Below are 14,555 nucleotides of genomic sequence, written 5' to 3'. Positions count from 1 at the left end.
TATCTATCTATCTATCTATCTATCTATCTATCTATCTATCTATCTATCATCTATCTATCTATCTAATCCTTGGGGTGCTTCTCAATGGACCTGGACCAACACACCATCATTTGTTACATGCATGGTCTATTTTAAAAAATATATTTTTTATTTATTTATTTATTAGCGAGAGAGAGAGAGAGAGAGAGAGAGAGAGAGCATAAGAGGGGGAAGGGGCAGAAGGCGAAGAGAGGGAGAGGCACTCTCCGCTGAGTAGGGAAACTGGACTCTGGGATCATGACCTGAGCCAAAGGCAGACGCCCAACTGACTGAGCCACCCACGTGCCCCCATGTGTGGTTGATTAAATAATGGCTTTTCTGGGGGTGAAATACATACCTGGATGTAAGATACCTCCCAATTTCTCAATAGCTAAAAGATGAGGAATCTGTAGGTCCTTCCGCATGGAATTATGTCCCCTCCCTGCCCCCCTCCGTGCCCCCCCCCATCTAGTAAGACCTTCCTCTTCCTTCAGATCTAGATTCCAGCAGTTCTTTCAGGTACCTCTCCCCAATTCCCAACTGTGGGCAGGTACTAAGAACACCTGGATAATGCCAGAGGTTTGTATGACCTCTTTTAGGTTACAAAGCTGTTCATGAAAATGGGTTCCCATGATGCTCCCAGCATCCCCTGGAGGCTGGCTTGGATTCAACTCATTTTCACAGATGAGGAAACCAGCTCAGAGAAGCCAGGTGACTTGCTGAAGGGTGGAGGTGAAGTTAAAGTCTGGGTCTCTTTCTCAGATGCCACAAAGGCTTCCTAACCCAGAGGTGTGGACATTTCCACCCAAGCAGCCCAGGTGGGTGTTCATGGGGACCCAGGAAAGCCAGGGCCCCCTTGCTCCAGACCAAGGGGCCTGGGTCTGGTCCATGTAGCATGGATCCTGGGTCCTGGTCTAATCTATACTTGTTTTTCAGGACTGCTGTGTGACTCTGGCAAACAACTCTACCTCTCTGTGCCTCACCATAAAAGTACCAACCTCATAGGGCTGGGATGAGGATCCATACACATAAAGTGCTCAATACAGCGCCTGGCATTTGGTCACCTTGGAACAAATGGAAACCCTGGCTATTCCTGCCTTTCTGAGCTCCAGTCACACTGGCTTACTCTTAGTTCCTCAAAAGCACCTTTCTACCCTGGAGCCTTTGTCTGGGCAAGAGCCACTGCCAGGAACACCCTGTCTTCTCCTTTAACCTCTTTCTGCTAGTTAATGCTTAATCACCTTTCATATTGCAACTCAAATGCCACTTCTTCCAGGAAGCCTGCCTTGACCAGTCAGTCATTCCTCCATCTGAGCTCTCCCAGCTGCCAGCAACTTTCCTTTACAGCGTTCATTGTACTTACAATTTTCATTGATTGGCAAGTCTACCTAATTAACACCCACTGGTCTGCAAACTCCACAAGGCAGGGCTGGGACTGCATCTGTTTTTGCTCCCGACTGGACCCCTTGTGGGTGAATGAAGTCCAACATGCAATCTGACCCAATAAACATCTGCTGATGGAAGAAATGGGGCAGTGTCTACATACAGGAGCCTTCAGGTCCGGCTGGAACAAGGTCGCCTCTGCGTTTTATCCCTCTCCTCCTGTCTGTTTGTTTAGGTGGCGGGATACTCTGACAATGGGCGTTTGTGCCGAGGTAAGCAGGTGCGCGGGAACGCTGCTGTCTTCCCTCTGTCAGCACTCCCCCCATGCCCCGTCATTAGGCAGGGCCTGCTCAGCGGGGTATGCCATTATGTCTCCCCGGGCTGATGTAATTATACATTGACATAATTAACCCAGCAAGCGCATTAGGCAGGCCAGCTAAAAATTCATCTATAATTATTTGTTGTGTGCATGCTAATGAGTCCATCTGCACTGCCTTTGTACAACACGGACAAATTAATTTACAAGTCTGGATTTTTTAATAAGTTCAAGGAAACGCTTCCTATTGTGTCCTGGTTTTTCAGAAAGGAAGAGAAAGGCCACGAGCACTTGCCAGGGTCAGGGAAGTTAGATAAACACGGGAGGGTGCAGCTCTGAGCGGGCCATGGAGGTCTCACTCTGGTTCCAAGGAGGTGGAAAAGATCCAGCTCGTGGCTTGGGGGCTCGCTGGCCACGAGCCCAAATAAGCCGAACGATTACACTTGGGTGATAAAGGGTATCATCCACCTCATTTCCAGGGATCAGGGATTGACGCTTCACTCCTTCACTCTGCTCGGAGGCGCTGTGGGCCACTCCTTGCTGCCTTGTGCACTCTGTCCAGGGCAAGCTGCCTTTAGGTGGGCCTCTGGAGAGGTTGGAGGAACAGGGTTGACTGGATCCCTGCTACTTTTTTTTTTTTTTTGATAGAGGTCTAGCAATTCCAAGGCTCCCGTTTTTTGCCTTCATTCGCTGGTACAGGGTAGAAGATAGTGGTTAAGCTCACAGAAGCTGAAGCCCTGCTCTGTCCAAATCTCAAGGAGCCGTGAGCCTTGTTTCCCCGCTAATACAGTGGGAGACCTACAGCAGTTTCTAATTCCCAGGAATTATTATTGGAAAGATTAAAAAAGATACCAACAGAGGCAATATGATTCAAGGGCTGCTGGGGCCAGCTCTGGCTCCAGACTGGCCAATAACTGGACAGTTAGTTAACCTCTCAGAGCCTCCATTTTCTCATCTGTAAAATGGGGCCACGTTATGACGTCTGGATGCGAGAACACAGAGATCTGCATGGTGCTAGGTGCATAGCTGGGTTTGGTAAGTGTGATAAGGCTGCTATTATGTGAGGGGAGGCAGCATGCCTGGTCCTGTGGTGATCTGGAGGCCGGCTGTCTGCTTGGTGATGCTCTGCGGAATCTCGGGATCAGGTATGGCCTCATGTATTCTCATCAGTCCCCAGGAGATCCAGAATCTAATAATCCTGCTTTGAACTCCACTCTGGGACCCAAAAATTCCAGCGTGGAAAGTCATACTGGGGAGGGACCAAAAGGGTTCCCAGTGCACAGAGGGGGAAAAGTGGGGTCCTGTGACTTCCCTGAAGTCCGCCAGCGAGTTGGTGGCAGGACTGAGATAGGTCCTTGGGCCTCTTCTTCCCATACTTCCTTCCTGGTTCCCCGATTTGAGGAAGAAGGTGTCAGGGGGTATTCAGATGACTCAGCCAAAGTCAAACCGTGACTGAATCTAACAACCAAAAGCACTTTACATGAATTAGAATTCCTACAGTCTTCACCACAGCACTATGAGGTAGGTACTGTTGTGTCCCCATTTTACAGATGGGGGAACTGAGGCATAAAGGGGCAGGGTGAAGTCATTTCCCCAAGGTAAGGCCCAGTAAGGTAGATGTTGCTAGTCTCCATTTTCCAGACAAGAAAATGAAGGCCCAGAGAAGAGATGCCATGTGCCCAAGGTCACATAGCTCAGAAGTGGCAGAGGTGGGATTTGAACTCAGGGTGCCAGGTGATTCTTTGTAGTGGGCCAAGCTGCCTTGAGGCAGGACACGGGGATTTTACTATTAGGCCAGGAGCCTGAGACTGATGGCTCTGTTCCTTGGCCTTGCTGTCAGCTTGCTGTGTGACCTTGGACAGAGCACCAGACCTCCCTGGGCTCTCCGTTCAAATTCCTATTACAGGCATATCAACACTGGATGTCAATCAGATAGGGGTGGGGTCCTGTCAAAGTGAGTGCTTTTGGCCCTGGGCCTATCCCTTAGAGCCGGGATGCTTGGCAGAAAGATTAGAGACCTTCACAGGCTAGCTTGACACAAGGGGTGCAAATGTTATGAATTCCCAAATCACCCTCAGACAGAGGGGGAGGGGGCCAGGCTGGGAGACTGAGGGTCAGTTCCCTGCTGTGACATCTCCAGAGAAAGTCACTTAGGCTCTGTGTGTCTCAGTTTCCCCGTCGGTAAAATGGGGACAGCAGGACCTAATGCTTACGGCTGTGCAGGGATCCCCTGAGATGCTGAGCCCCGTAACGGTGCCTGGCACCCAGCAGACTCGAAGTGAGTGTTGCCCTACGCTTATCATTAAGACTTGTGGCAGCCGTGGAAACTCCTGCAAGGGGTCCGTGACACAGCAGGGCTGTACTTCTGATCTACTGTAGTGTTAGCTCAGGCCACGCCTGTCTGGGGCTGCTCCCAGCCCAACCGAGCGTGTCAGGGGGTGCAGAGCAGGGCCACTCCTGACGGTGCTGGGACAGGCAACCCTTGTATCATGGACTGAACTGTGTCTCTCCAAATCCATGTATTAAAGCCCTAACCCCCTGCTGCGGCCGTATTTGGAGACAGGGACTCCAATCCTCTAGGACCGGTGTCCTTATATGAAGAATAAAACACCAGAACTCTCTCTGCACGTGCACAGAGAAAGGCCCTGTGAAGGCAGCGAAGGCAGCCATCTGCAAGCTGGGAGGAGAGCCCTCACCAGAAACCAGCCTGCTGGCACCTTGATCTTGGACTTCCAGCCTCCAGAACTGTGAGAGATACATTTCTGTTGTTTAGGCCACCTGGTCTGTGGTATTGTCAGACCAGCCTGAGCAGACGAGCACACCTTGCTTCGGCACCACCTGTCAGCCTCGCCGAGACTTTCCCAGAGCTGCACGGCAGTCTGAGGGTCTTCCCACCAAGCTTCCTTCTTCCCCTCACCCCCAGGTTGGGACCAGCATTGCCATCTAAAGGCTCTCCCTGCCTCCTCCTCTCCCTCTCCTTCATCCGCCACAGGCATCTCCCCCAATAAACCTCTTGCCTGTCTAATGCCGTCTTGGCATCTGCCTGCTTCCACAGGACCAAAACCAACATGTGACTACTCTTTCTCCTCTTGGACCCTCAGTTTTCCCATCTGTAAAATGCGGACAGCCATGGTGGCTCCCCTGTGGAGCTGCTGCTAGAATCCAGAGTCTGTGGATGTGAAACCTGTGGTGTGGTGCTGGCACTTTCTGTTGAGGAGTCTGGAGTGGGCAGAGCTCACAGAGGGACCGAGGAGTCCATGTACAGCTTCGCTCAGCACAAGTTTGTTGAGCATCTGTGGGGGGCACGGTGGTGCCTTGTCTGTGTGTAACTGACATCCCAGTCAGGTGATGTGGGTGGGGATGGGATTTATCCTAAGGGCAGTGGGAAGTGAGTGACACATTCTATTTCGCTTTTTTTCAAAGGCTCATCCAAGCTGCTGTGTGAGAAACGAGCTGTAGGGGGAGCCAGAGGGGAGGCTACTGGGACTGTCTGAGCTGCGATGCTGGGATCAGGGAGGCGGCTGGAGAGTGCTCAGATTCAAGAGGTAGACAGGAAGAACTGATGGGGTGCAGTGTCCTAGGCTGAATAGTGTTCCCTGAAATTCATGTCCATCCAGAACTTCGGAACTTGACCTTATTTAGAAACAGGGTCTTTGCAGAGGGAATCAAGTTAAGATGAGGTCAACTGGATTGGGGTTCACTAATCCAATGACTGGTGTCCTTTTAAGAAGAGGAGACGGCACAGAGAGACACACAGAGAAGTCCCTGCAAAGACAGAGGCAGAGACTCAAGTGATGCGTCTGCCATCAAGGATGGCCGGCCACCACCAGAGGTAGGACAGGGGACTGGAACAGGTTCTCCGCACTTTGATTTTGGACTTCTGGCCTCCAGAACGGAGAGAATAAATTTCCATGGTTTCAAACTATCTAGTTTGTGGTAATTTGGTATGGCAGCCCCAGAAAACGAATACACCATGCTCTGGAGGACACAAGTCCAAAGTCTGCCAACAGAGCTGTGCTCTCCCCATCTGCTCCACGCCTTCCTCCCAGCTTCTGGTGTTACTGGCAATCCTTGGTGTTCCTTGGCCATTGTTTCTTGGCTTTGGCTCTGTTATCACATGGACTTCTCTGTGTGTCTCTCTCCTCTTCTTATAAGGACACCAGCATACTGAATTAGGGTCCACCTGATGACCTCTTCTTAACTTGATTACATCTGCAAAAACCCTCTTTCTAAATGAGGGTACCAGAGGTTAGGACCTCCACATATGTTTCTGGGGCACACAATTCAAACCATAACACGTGATAACTGACTGGATACCAACTGTGAGAGAGGCAGGACTGAGGAGCTGCCAAGACTCCAAGTCCCATAGGAAGGAAGTCCTCACTCAAGTCTAACCTACTTCTCTCCTGCTGCACCCATCTCACCTGGCATCCAGAGAATAAGCCCGTTGTGTAAGAGAAAGCAGCAGGTCCTGGGCTCTCACTCTACTGCATTTTTAATCTCTGCAACTACTGAGGCATTGGGCTATGGGTCGAGTAGGGTCCCTGCTCTGAAAAGTATACAACAATGATGGTCTCTTACTTCCCCGGGCATTTTCTACCCTTTATTTCCTCCCTACTGGTGCATAGTGGGAATTCTTAGCTTTTACAGTATGTGGGAAACTCATTTCTTCTCACTTCCCCTATCTGGGAGAAACTCACGGAGCCCTGAGCTATATTGCTGGGGGCTGAGTTAGGGAGGAAAAAAATGACTAGCATCCAGACGGCTGGAAGATTTGCCAAATCACACACAGGTAAAATGCTCGGCTCTGGCGGCTGGCAAATCCAAGGGTTTCCCGCTTACTTTGTCCAACAGCATTAATCGATCCATCAGCTAAATGTCACTGGCTGCTCTTACAAACACAAATTGAAAGAGAGAGAAGTGACAACAGATCTTTAAAATGTTTGGAAGAGGTTTCTCAGAGGGCCTGACAGTCATGGGGAACTGGGGGAACTTGCTTTTGTTCCTCAGTCTTCCCTTTCGCCTTGGGGTCCTGCTCTGGCCTTTTACATAGTAGGTGCTCAGTAAATGTGGGTTGTGTTAAGCTTCTAAGTCTGTGGTCGCTGGTTATAGCAGCAACAGGAAGTGAATACAGTCCCTAATGCTGTCACTTATTCACCAGTACATTTTTACCGAGCACCTACTATGTGCCAGACACCATTACTTCAGTTGCCAAATATTTTCTGAGTATCTGCTGTGTGCCGGGAGGTTTCTGGGCCCTGGAGATAGAGCAGTGAATAAGAGGGGATTTCTGCCTTCCTGGAGTTGATACTCTAGAGAGGACAGATGGATAAAGGACAAATAAACCAATGGGAGTAAGGGGGTAGAGAAGAAAAAGAAGGCAGGGCCAGGGCAGAGAGTGGCCTGACATGTGTGGTGGAGGGAATGGTGCTAATGAAGGCAGGCTGGTCAGGGAACGCTTCCTTTTTTTTTTTTTTTTTAAGATTTTATTTATTTATTTGACAGAGAGAGACACAGTGAGAGAGGGAACACAAGCAGGGGGAGTGGGAGAGGGAGAAGCAGGCTTCCCGCTGAGCAGGGAGCCCGATGCGGGGCTCGATCCCAGGACCCTGGGATCATGACCCGAGCCGAAGGCAGACGTTTAACCGACTGAGCCACTGAGGTGCCCCAGGGAAAGCTTCTTGAAGGAGGTGACATTTGAACAGAGCCTTGAAGGAGATGAGGGAGCTAGCAGGGGGTGAGAGAGAGAATAATCTAGACACAGGAAGCACCAGGATAAACAGCCCCCACCAGACCAAGAAAGGGTGGTGGAACCTTGTGACCAGCCCCCCTCCCCCCAATTACTGTCCCAGAAACAAAACTTAGCTCCATCTTCACAACAACGGACCCATTTTACAGATGAGGATGTGGGGCTGAGAGAGGCTGGCAGTGTCTGGGGACTTTTGGTGCCAGCTTCACCTCCCTTCCCTGTAGGCTGGTCTGGGTGCTGCCACCAAGGGTGGAAGTTGGGTTCAGAGCAGGCTCTGGCCCATAACCACTCTTTTCCAGTCTTTGTTCCCAAAACTCCGGCTACCATCAATCCTGGAGCAGGTGGGGCACCCATATCTGGGAAACTACGGCATGGGGTAGATAAGACCCCCATCCAGTGTCCTGAGCCAAAAGCTCCAGGGAACTGACATTTCTTCATATTCCCCCCACTCACATATGCCAGCTACTTTGCATATATTTACATCTCATTTAATCATCAAAACAATCAAATCATGTGAGAGATGGTTGTATCCCCATCTTCCAGAGGAGAAAACTGAGGCCTAGCAAAGGGAAGCCATTTGTTCAAGGCCACCAACCTAGAACAAGGCAGAGCTGAATTTGAACCCAGTACAGCCCAAATGCCAGACACTGGCATGCTCACTTCACAACTTCTGCTGTATCCACCTGCCCCTAAAAGATTACCAACGTGACATCTGTCCTTATGTGACTCAGTACTTTTTAACTCAAAAATATTTTAAAGGAAAATTTTGTCACATTATTGTAAATAGATAATTGGGATCCTGTATCATAAATAGAAGGTGCTTTAAACTGTAAAAATAAACAAAGAGAGGCTGCCTGGCTGGCTCAGTCGGGAGAGTGTGCAGCTCTGGATCTCAGGGTCGTGAGTTCAAGCCCCATGTTGGGTGATAACTGATGTTATTAAATTCTAGTTAGACTCTCTTGTTACCTAAGACTGGGAGCCCGAGGGGGGAGACTCTCAGGTATCCTATAGGTGTTTAAGATGTTCTAGCACTGGACTGAAACTTCATCTAGAAGGAAGCATAAAGGTGACACCCAGCACGCGATGTGTTCAAAGATTTCACTGCTGTGCCAGGTACACCGAGGCTGTTCCCTGTGTCAGGTGACCCCACGAAGGGAAGTGCCACGTCCCACCAAGCCCCCAACCTCCAAAGTGACCCATGTTCCCACTCTGGTGTCTGGCAAGCCTCCTATCCTGGTGTCAGGAGAAGTGACAAAACATCCCTGCACCTCCTCATCTGGAGCCAGGGAGCCTAGGGTTCTGCCGGGCTCAGCACTTCCAGCGGAAACCTTTCCATGCCCAGAGCCATGAGCGGGACTCCCCCACTTCACTCCGGCAGCAGACACACAGTCGATACATAGACGAGGGCAGTGGCAGTGGGAATCAAAGGGCTTTGGATCCAACCTAAGTGAAAAAGCCCCAAACGGGGACCCCAAATCAGAATTGTTGTTTGACTGCAACAAATCTTTTGGATTAATTGAGCACGCTGGCAGACACGGAAGATCAAATATGAACCATCCGAGGTGGCAGGTCCTGGTGGGAGTGCAGGGAGGGGGGACATTGTCAGGAAGCGCAGTGCCTTTGTCTTACAGCCACCAACCTGCTCTTTATGCATACACTGCTTAATAAAATGACTAATTCATTTTGGTTACATTGGATCTAACCCCTTAGAGAATACTGCCAACGGATTTGTAATATTTTAATACCACACCAGGCTTTACAAAGGCACTGTCAGAGATGGGTAAAACATCGTCTATTCCCTCTTCCACCACTAGCTGATGCTGTTGGTGTTTTTTCAAAAAGTGTCTACGGGGTTGGGTGGGGGGGGGGGAGCCGGGGAGCTAGGAAAAGCTGTCTCATTCCTCCCACTGTGTCCATCTGAAGGAAAGTGGCATTCAGAGCTTTTTTAGGAAAGCTGGAGTCGCGAAGGCTGTCCGAGAGGCTGTTTAGAAACACATATATGCAGAAGTATGCGTGCGCCCCTCCAAAATATCTTTGAGACAGAAGCCTTCTCCCATCTGGGCCCAGACTCCAGGCGCCTGCATGGGTGGGAGGCTCGGGCTATTGACGGTGGCAGCGAGACTAACTCTGATCCTTTAATCTTAACTTTTCGAGAGCAGATGGGGTGTGGGGCCCTTACACACAGCCGTGAGCCATGTGTCTGCCCACCCGCTCTTCCCTCCATTGCCAGGACCGGCTGCTCTGGGGGGTCTTCTGGCTGAAGCATGGGCAGAGGGGCTGGGGAAGGTCTTCCTTCTTGGCAAGGGGTGGTGGCGATAATGCAACAACACCAACATAGCTGTGGGGACTGTTTACTGAGCACTTACTAGGTGCCAGACACTCAGAGGGCCTTCTATGCTCTGCACCATGATTACTCCTCTCCGAGGTACCAGGAGGTAAGTGTGCTTTTCTAGACCAGGGAACAGGCTGAGAGGCAGAACCAGCTACTCAGGGTCACCCAGAACCCGGGTTCAAAGCCATGTCCATTATAGTACAAATAAAGTTCCCATATACGGAGTTTCACAGAACATGCCAGGTAGGCAGCGACAGTGTGTTTTGCTTCACATTGTGCTCCTGGTGGTGAGTGGAGTGTCCAGCGAACAGTATTTGTCTAATGAACTGCATGGGGCTGCTACTCTATACCAGGCACCATGCTCAATGTTCTCCACTCTCACTGAATCCACCCAACTGGCCTATAATTAGCTAAGATCACTATCCATATTTTGTAATGGGGAAACTGAGGAGCAGAAAAGCGAAGAATGGTAAGGGAAGCACAATGGCAGGACAGGGATTGGCCCTGCTCTGTAGGAGGCCCTCTGGCCTGGGGTCCTGCTAGTGCTCATCCTGATATCACTCTGCTCCCTGAATTTGGAGGCTTGAGCTGGGAGAACGAGGAGTTCTTAGCTAGGGGGGTTCACTTGTTCCTCTTCTGGGTAACACACCTGCATTTCAGCAAGGGCTCATCCTCTTAGTTTAGAACCTCTCAACCTACTGGCAACAAAGACCCTTAGCTGTTTGTCACTCTTTTTGGAGGCCAAACGTCCAATGGTTTTGTCCAAATCCTTTCACTTTTTAAATTGAACCTGCGTGTAGTTTAGGAGCCAGGGGTTAAGATTCAGACTCTATTGCCTCTCTGCTGTGTGACCTCGGGCAAGTGACTTGATCTCTCCGAGCCTACATTTTCTCAGCTGCACAGTAGGACAGCTTATTTACCGTCAAGGGGACTGTGGGGATCACAAACTTATTTCTGTAAGGGGCTGCGTGCACTGCCTGACAGCACCCCACAAACAGCCCCGCAAGGATAGCAGCTTATGCTTAGAACCACATTCAAAGCCTGACTTCTCTGAGGCGCCCCCTCTGGCTGTCTAGCCTCGGAGCCCTTTTTCTGCTGGGTGTTCTGGCCATCTGACTTTGGGTCATGTTGTCCCTGCCAGACTCCGAGTCTCTGAGGGCAGAGGAAGGCTCAGGCTTGAGTTCCCACAGGGCTCAGCTCTAGTAGGTGCTCAGAATGAACTGATGAAAAGCCACAGTTGACATGCCCGGCTTTCCTTCTGAAAGGGAACAGCCGTGCATTGAGCACCTACTGGGTACCAGCATCATGCCAGATGCTTTCACTTCATCTTCCCCCAGTCCTTGGTTACCAGGTGAACGTTAGACTGGCGGCCATGGGGAGAGAGTGCTTCTGGCAGGGGAGATGGTGGTGTAACGCCTTCTAAAGTTAAGTACCATCTTCAGGAAAATCTGGCCTTGTTCCCTACAGGATCAAGTGAGCAAAGGCATATTCAGGGAGAAAGGGAAGGAAGTGAGAGCAAACAGAAACAAGAGTTTCTCATTATACTAAAATCCTTATTTCCTATATTTGGGAAGGTGGCTTATCCACTAGATGGCGGTAGAACTAGTCATTTGGGACAAAAGCAAAGCTAAATTCTTAACCTCCCTCACTACACTTCCATCAAAGATCATTATTTTTAAAAATTAAGGTCACAAAAGTACTAAAAAACCCCTATAACTTTCAAGCAAGAAGGGGTTTTTAAAAATATGACATGAAATCCAGAAGCCATAAAAGCAAAGGTTTGGTAAGAATTCCTACTTTCTGCAAGTATTTTTTGAATGCCTGCTATGTACCATGTACAAGAGACATTATAAACAAGAAGCAAACTAGGGGAGAAGATACGAGACACGTTTACCAGGACAAAGGCTATTATCTTTAATATACAAAGAGTGTCTACAAATCAATAAGAAAGCGATCTCTTTGATATTAAAATGGGCTACAGACACATGAACCACTGAGTCACAAAAGAATATGAGTGGTTCATAACATATGAAAAGATATTTAGTGTTACAAATGAATGAGTACAAAATAAATCAACAAGGAGAAAAAAAAAGTTTATTCTTTCTGACCACTGATCCTGGGTTTGGGGCCAATGCATGGCTACAATCTATTTTCTTTCCCAAGTTTTCTTCCTTGTCTTCAGAACTACAGCACAGTACGAATAAGCTGCTCATTCCTGAGCACCCTAAATGCCCAACGTTGGAGAGGGGGTCCAGCAAATTACAGCACAGCCACACAAGAGACCATTGCACACAATGAACCAAAGTTACTCAGGATTTTTAATCACACAGGGAAATACCTATGCTCATGTTGGGTAAAAGGAAGGATGATTCAAAATGGTACAAGCAGAATGAACCACCGTTTTGAAGAAGTACATAGGGAAAAGATCAGAAAGAAAAACAGTGTTCCCATTGCTTCTCTAGTAGGGAGTTCTCTCTCCTTCTTTCTACTTTTCTGTATTTTCTGAAGTTGACAGCATGCATATGTGACTTTCGTAATTGGGGAGAAAAAAATTAAAACCCGAAATACCGTAAAGCATTTTCCTATTCCAGACTCAGTAACCCTGTTGCCTAAACTGCTCACCCCATGTGCTCGATAACTGACAGAACCTTGTGAGATCAGCAGTAAACCCTTGTGATCCATTTAACTTACACTCTGATGTCAGCTTTGCAATGGGCTGCTGGTTATTAGACCCTGCCAAATGCTTTCACGCCTAGCAGAGTGAGTCTTCATGTCAAATAGCGAGTAGCTTCTATTATTATCCCTCTGCTAAAGACATAGAAATCAGACCTCAGAGAGGTTCGGGCCCCTGCCTAAGGTCACACAGCTCAAAACCACCAAACTGAGAGTCCTACCCCGCTGTGTCTGACTCTGCAGCTGGAGCACCTAAGCTGACCAGCTTTGCCTCCTGAAAGAAGAAGCAGGAAGAGAAACGCCAGTCAGGAGTTGCCGTCTCCTGCGCTGGATTTTTAAAAACCAAAGTAAAGCAGAAAAAACCATTCTGGGGGCACTCACCTCTCTCTTCTTATCTCTTCAGCAGTCCTCCTCTGCCTGCTCTCTTACTTGCTCTCCCCTTGTTTCCTTTTTTTCCTTTTTTCTTTCTTTCCTTCAAATCCACCCCCCACTCCCTTTTACCTTTAACTAATCACTCAGTTAACAAGTTAGCTTTGAGAGGCTCGGGTCGGTACCTAGTGACTGCGAGTGCGATAAAGAAATCAGCCGTCACCGATACAGAAGTCAGAAAGGTTTAAATCAAATCATCCTCCACAACAATGACATTAATTATGCTTTTAACACGTTTTACTGCTTTTTTTTCTCACTTCACGCCACATCTGTGTGAACAATATCCAAAAGATTTACGGTTTTCTTTCGTAATTACAGACATACAGGCTGCACACTTATCAAAATACTTGCTGAGCCATCACGCCATATCGCACTCTCTGCCAAAGATTTGTGTTGGCAGCAGTCATTCAAAACAAAAATGTTGAATCAGGACTTGTGTGGCTTTGGAGGGGGGTGGAAAGTATTTCGACAAATAATTTGCCTGTCAAGAAATATAAAAACAGGAGAGTGTGCATCCTGGCAAATTTTCCAGGAGTGTTATTTTTCTGGAGGGGGTTGGAGCAGAGTGTGTGTGTGTGTTGGCGGGGGTGGGGGGGGTGGGGGGAGAGTGCGCAGGGGAGCTCCGAGCACCAAAACCACATCTGACATTTGGTTCTTGTGTCTGAGGATAAAATTTAATGAGAACAAAAATATGTCTTCCTAATTCCCCTAAGAAATCATTAAAACATTTTGTTATTCTTAAATGTCTCGAAAATGAATTAGAGCCCCTAAAGGGGCCGTTCGAACGGTCTGTCTCCATCAGTTAAGGCTCCTTGTTCTCCAACTCAGTGATAGCCAGGGACATACGTCTCCCCCGCCTCTCCATTTCTGGGGAGCAGAGTTGCGAAATCAGACGCGTGGAGTCAGCACCAGACTTGGAACAACCCCTTTGCGGGGAGGGGCCGGAGGGCATGAGGACCTTCTGGAAAGCTCTGCACCGGTCTTGAGAACTCTCACAGTCCCTGGCTGGCACTCTGGCCCTGTGACTGTGGTATCAGCCCTATCTCCAGAAAGATGAAGGTCTCACGGTGAACCCCAGAATGAATGACTCTTTTCTAAGCAGGGGCCGTAGCCTCTCCTCACGCTCAAGCACTGGACTTGCCGGTGCTCCCCTAGGTTTGCCATGAGCAATGATTGTTCGAGGGATGATCACGGTCACCTCTGCCACCAGAATGCAAGCTCCCTGTGGGCTGGACCCGTGTCTGCATTTGCAGGCTCATGGCTAGGTTCTCAGGGTCTAGCAAGTGCCAGGCACACGGCAGGCACTTAATAAATGTAATCTGAGTAAATAAACACGTGACAGGCAGAGGGCTCTAGTTGAAAGAGCACCCTTTCATTCAAATAACCTTCCCCCCATTTCTGCATCTGAGTCTTATTTCTCATTCATTCAAAAACTATTAGGTGCTTACTGTGTACCAGGTTCTGGGTATACAAATTCAGTATGATTCAGTCCCAGGCTTAGAGCATTTCACTTCTAGGGAAGCCAGACACATACATGATGATGAGAGTAGCTCAGTCTCCAATTTATACAAGAGGAGGCTGGGGCTCAGGGGGTCAATTAATTCATCTGCCGTCACCCAGCAAGTAAGTGGTCCAGGTAGGATTCCAACCTGAGC

The 14,555-nt window shown here is 48.9% G+C and overlaps 1 protein-coding gene across 1 annotated transcript in view; it reads right to left on the bottom strand.

Moving 5' to 3' along the window:
- CUX2 (cut like homeobox 2) overlaps nucleotides 1-14,555 on the bottom strand; it is a 255,872-nt gene that overhangs the window by 41,206 nt on the left and 200,111 nt on the right. The window lies entirely within an intron of this gene.

This window comes from Mirounga leonina, unplaced genomic scaffold (genome assembly GCF_011800145.1).
Source record: "Mirounga leonina isolate KUSES-001 unplaced genomic scaffold, KU_Mleo_1.0 Mir_171, whole genome shotgun sequence".
NCBI classification, from domain to species: Eukaryota; Metazoa; Chordata; class Mammalia; order Carnivora; family Phocidae; genus Mirounga; species Mirounga leonina.
The sequence above is the reverse complement of the archived record's forward strand: the minus strand, read 5'-3'. Positions and strand labels throughout refer to the sequence as shown.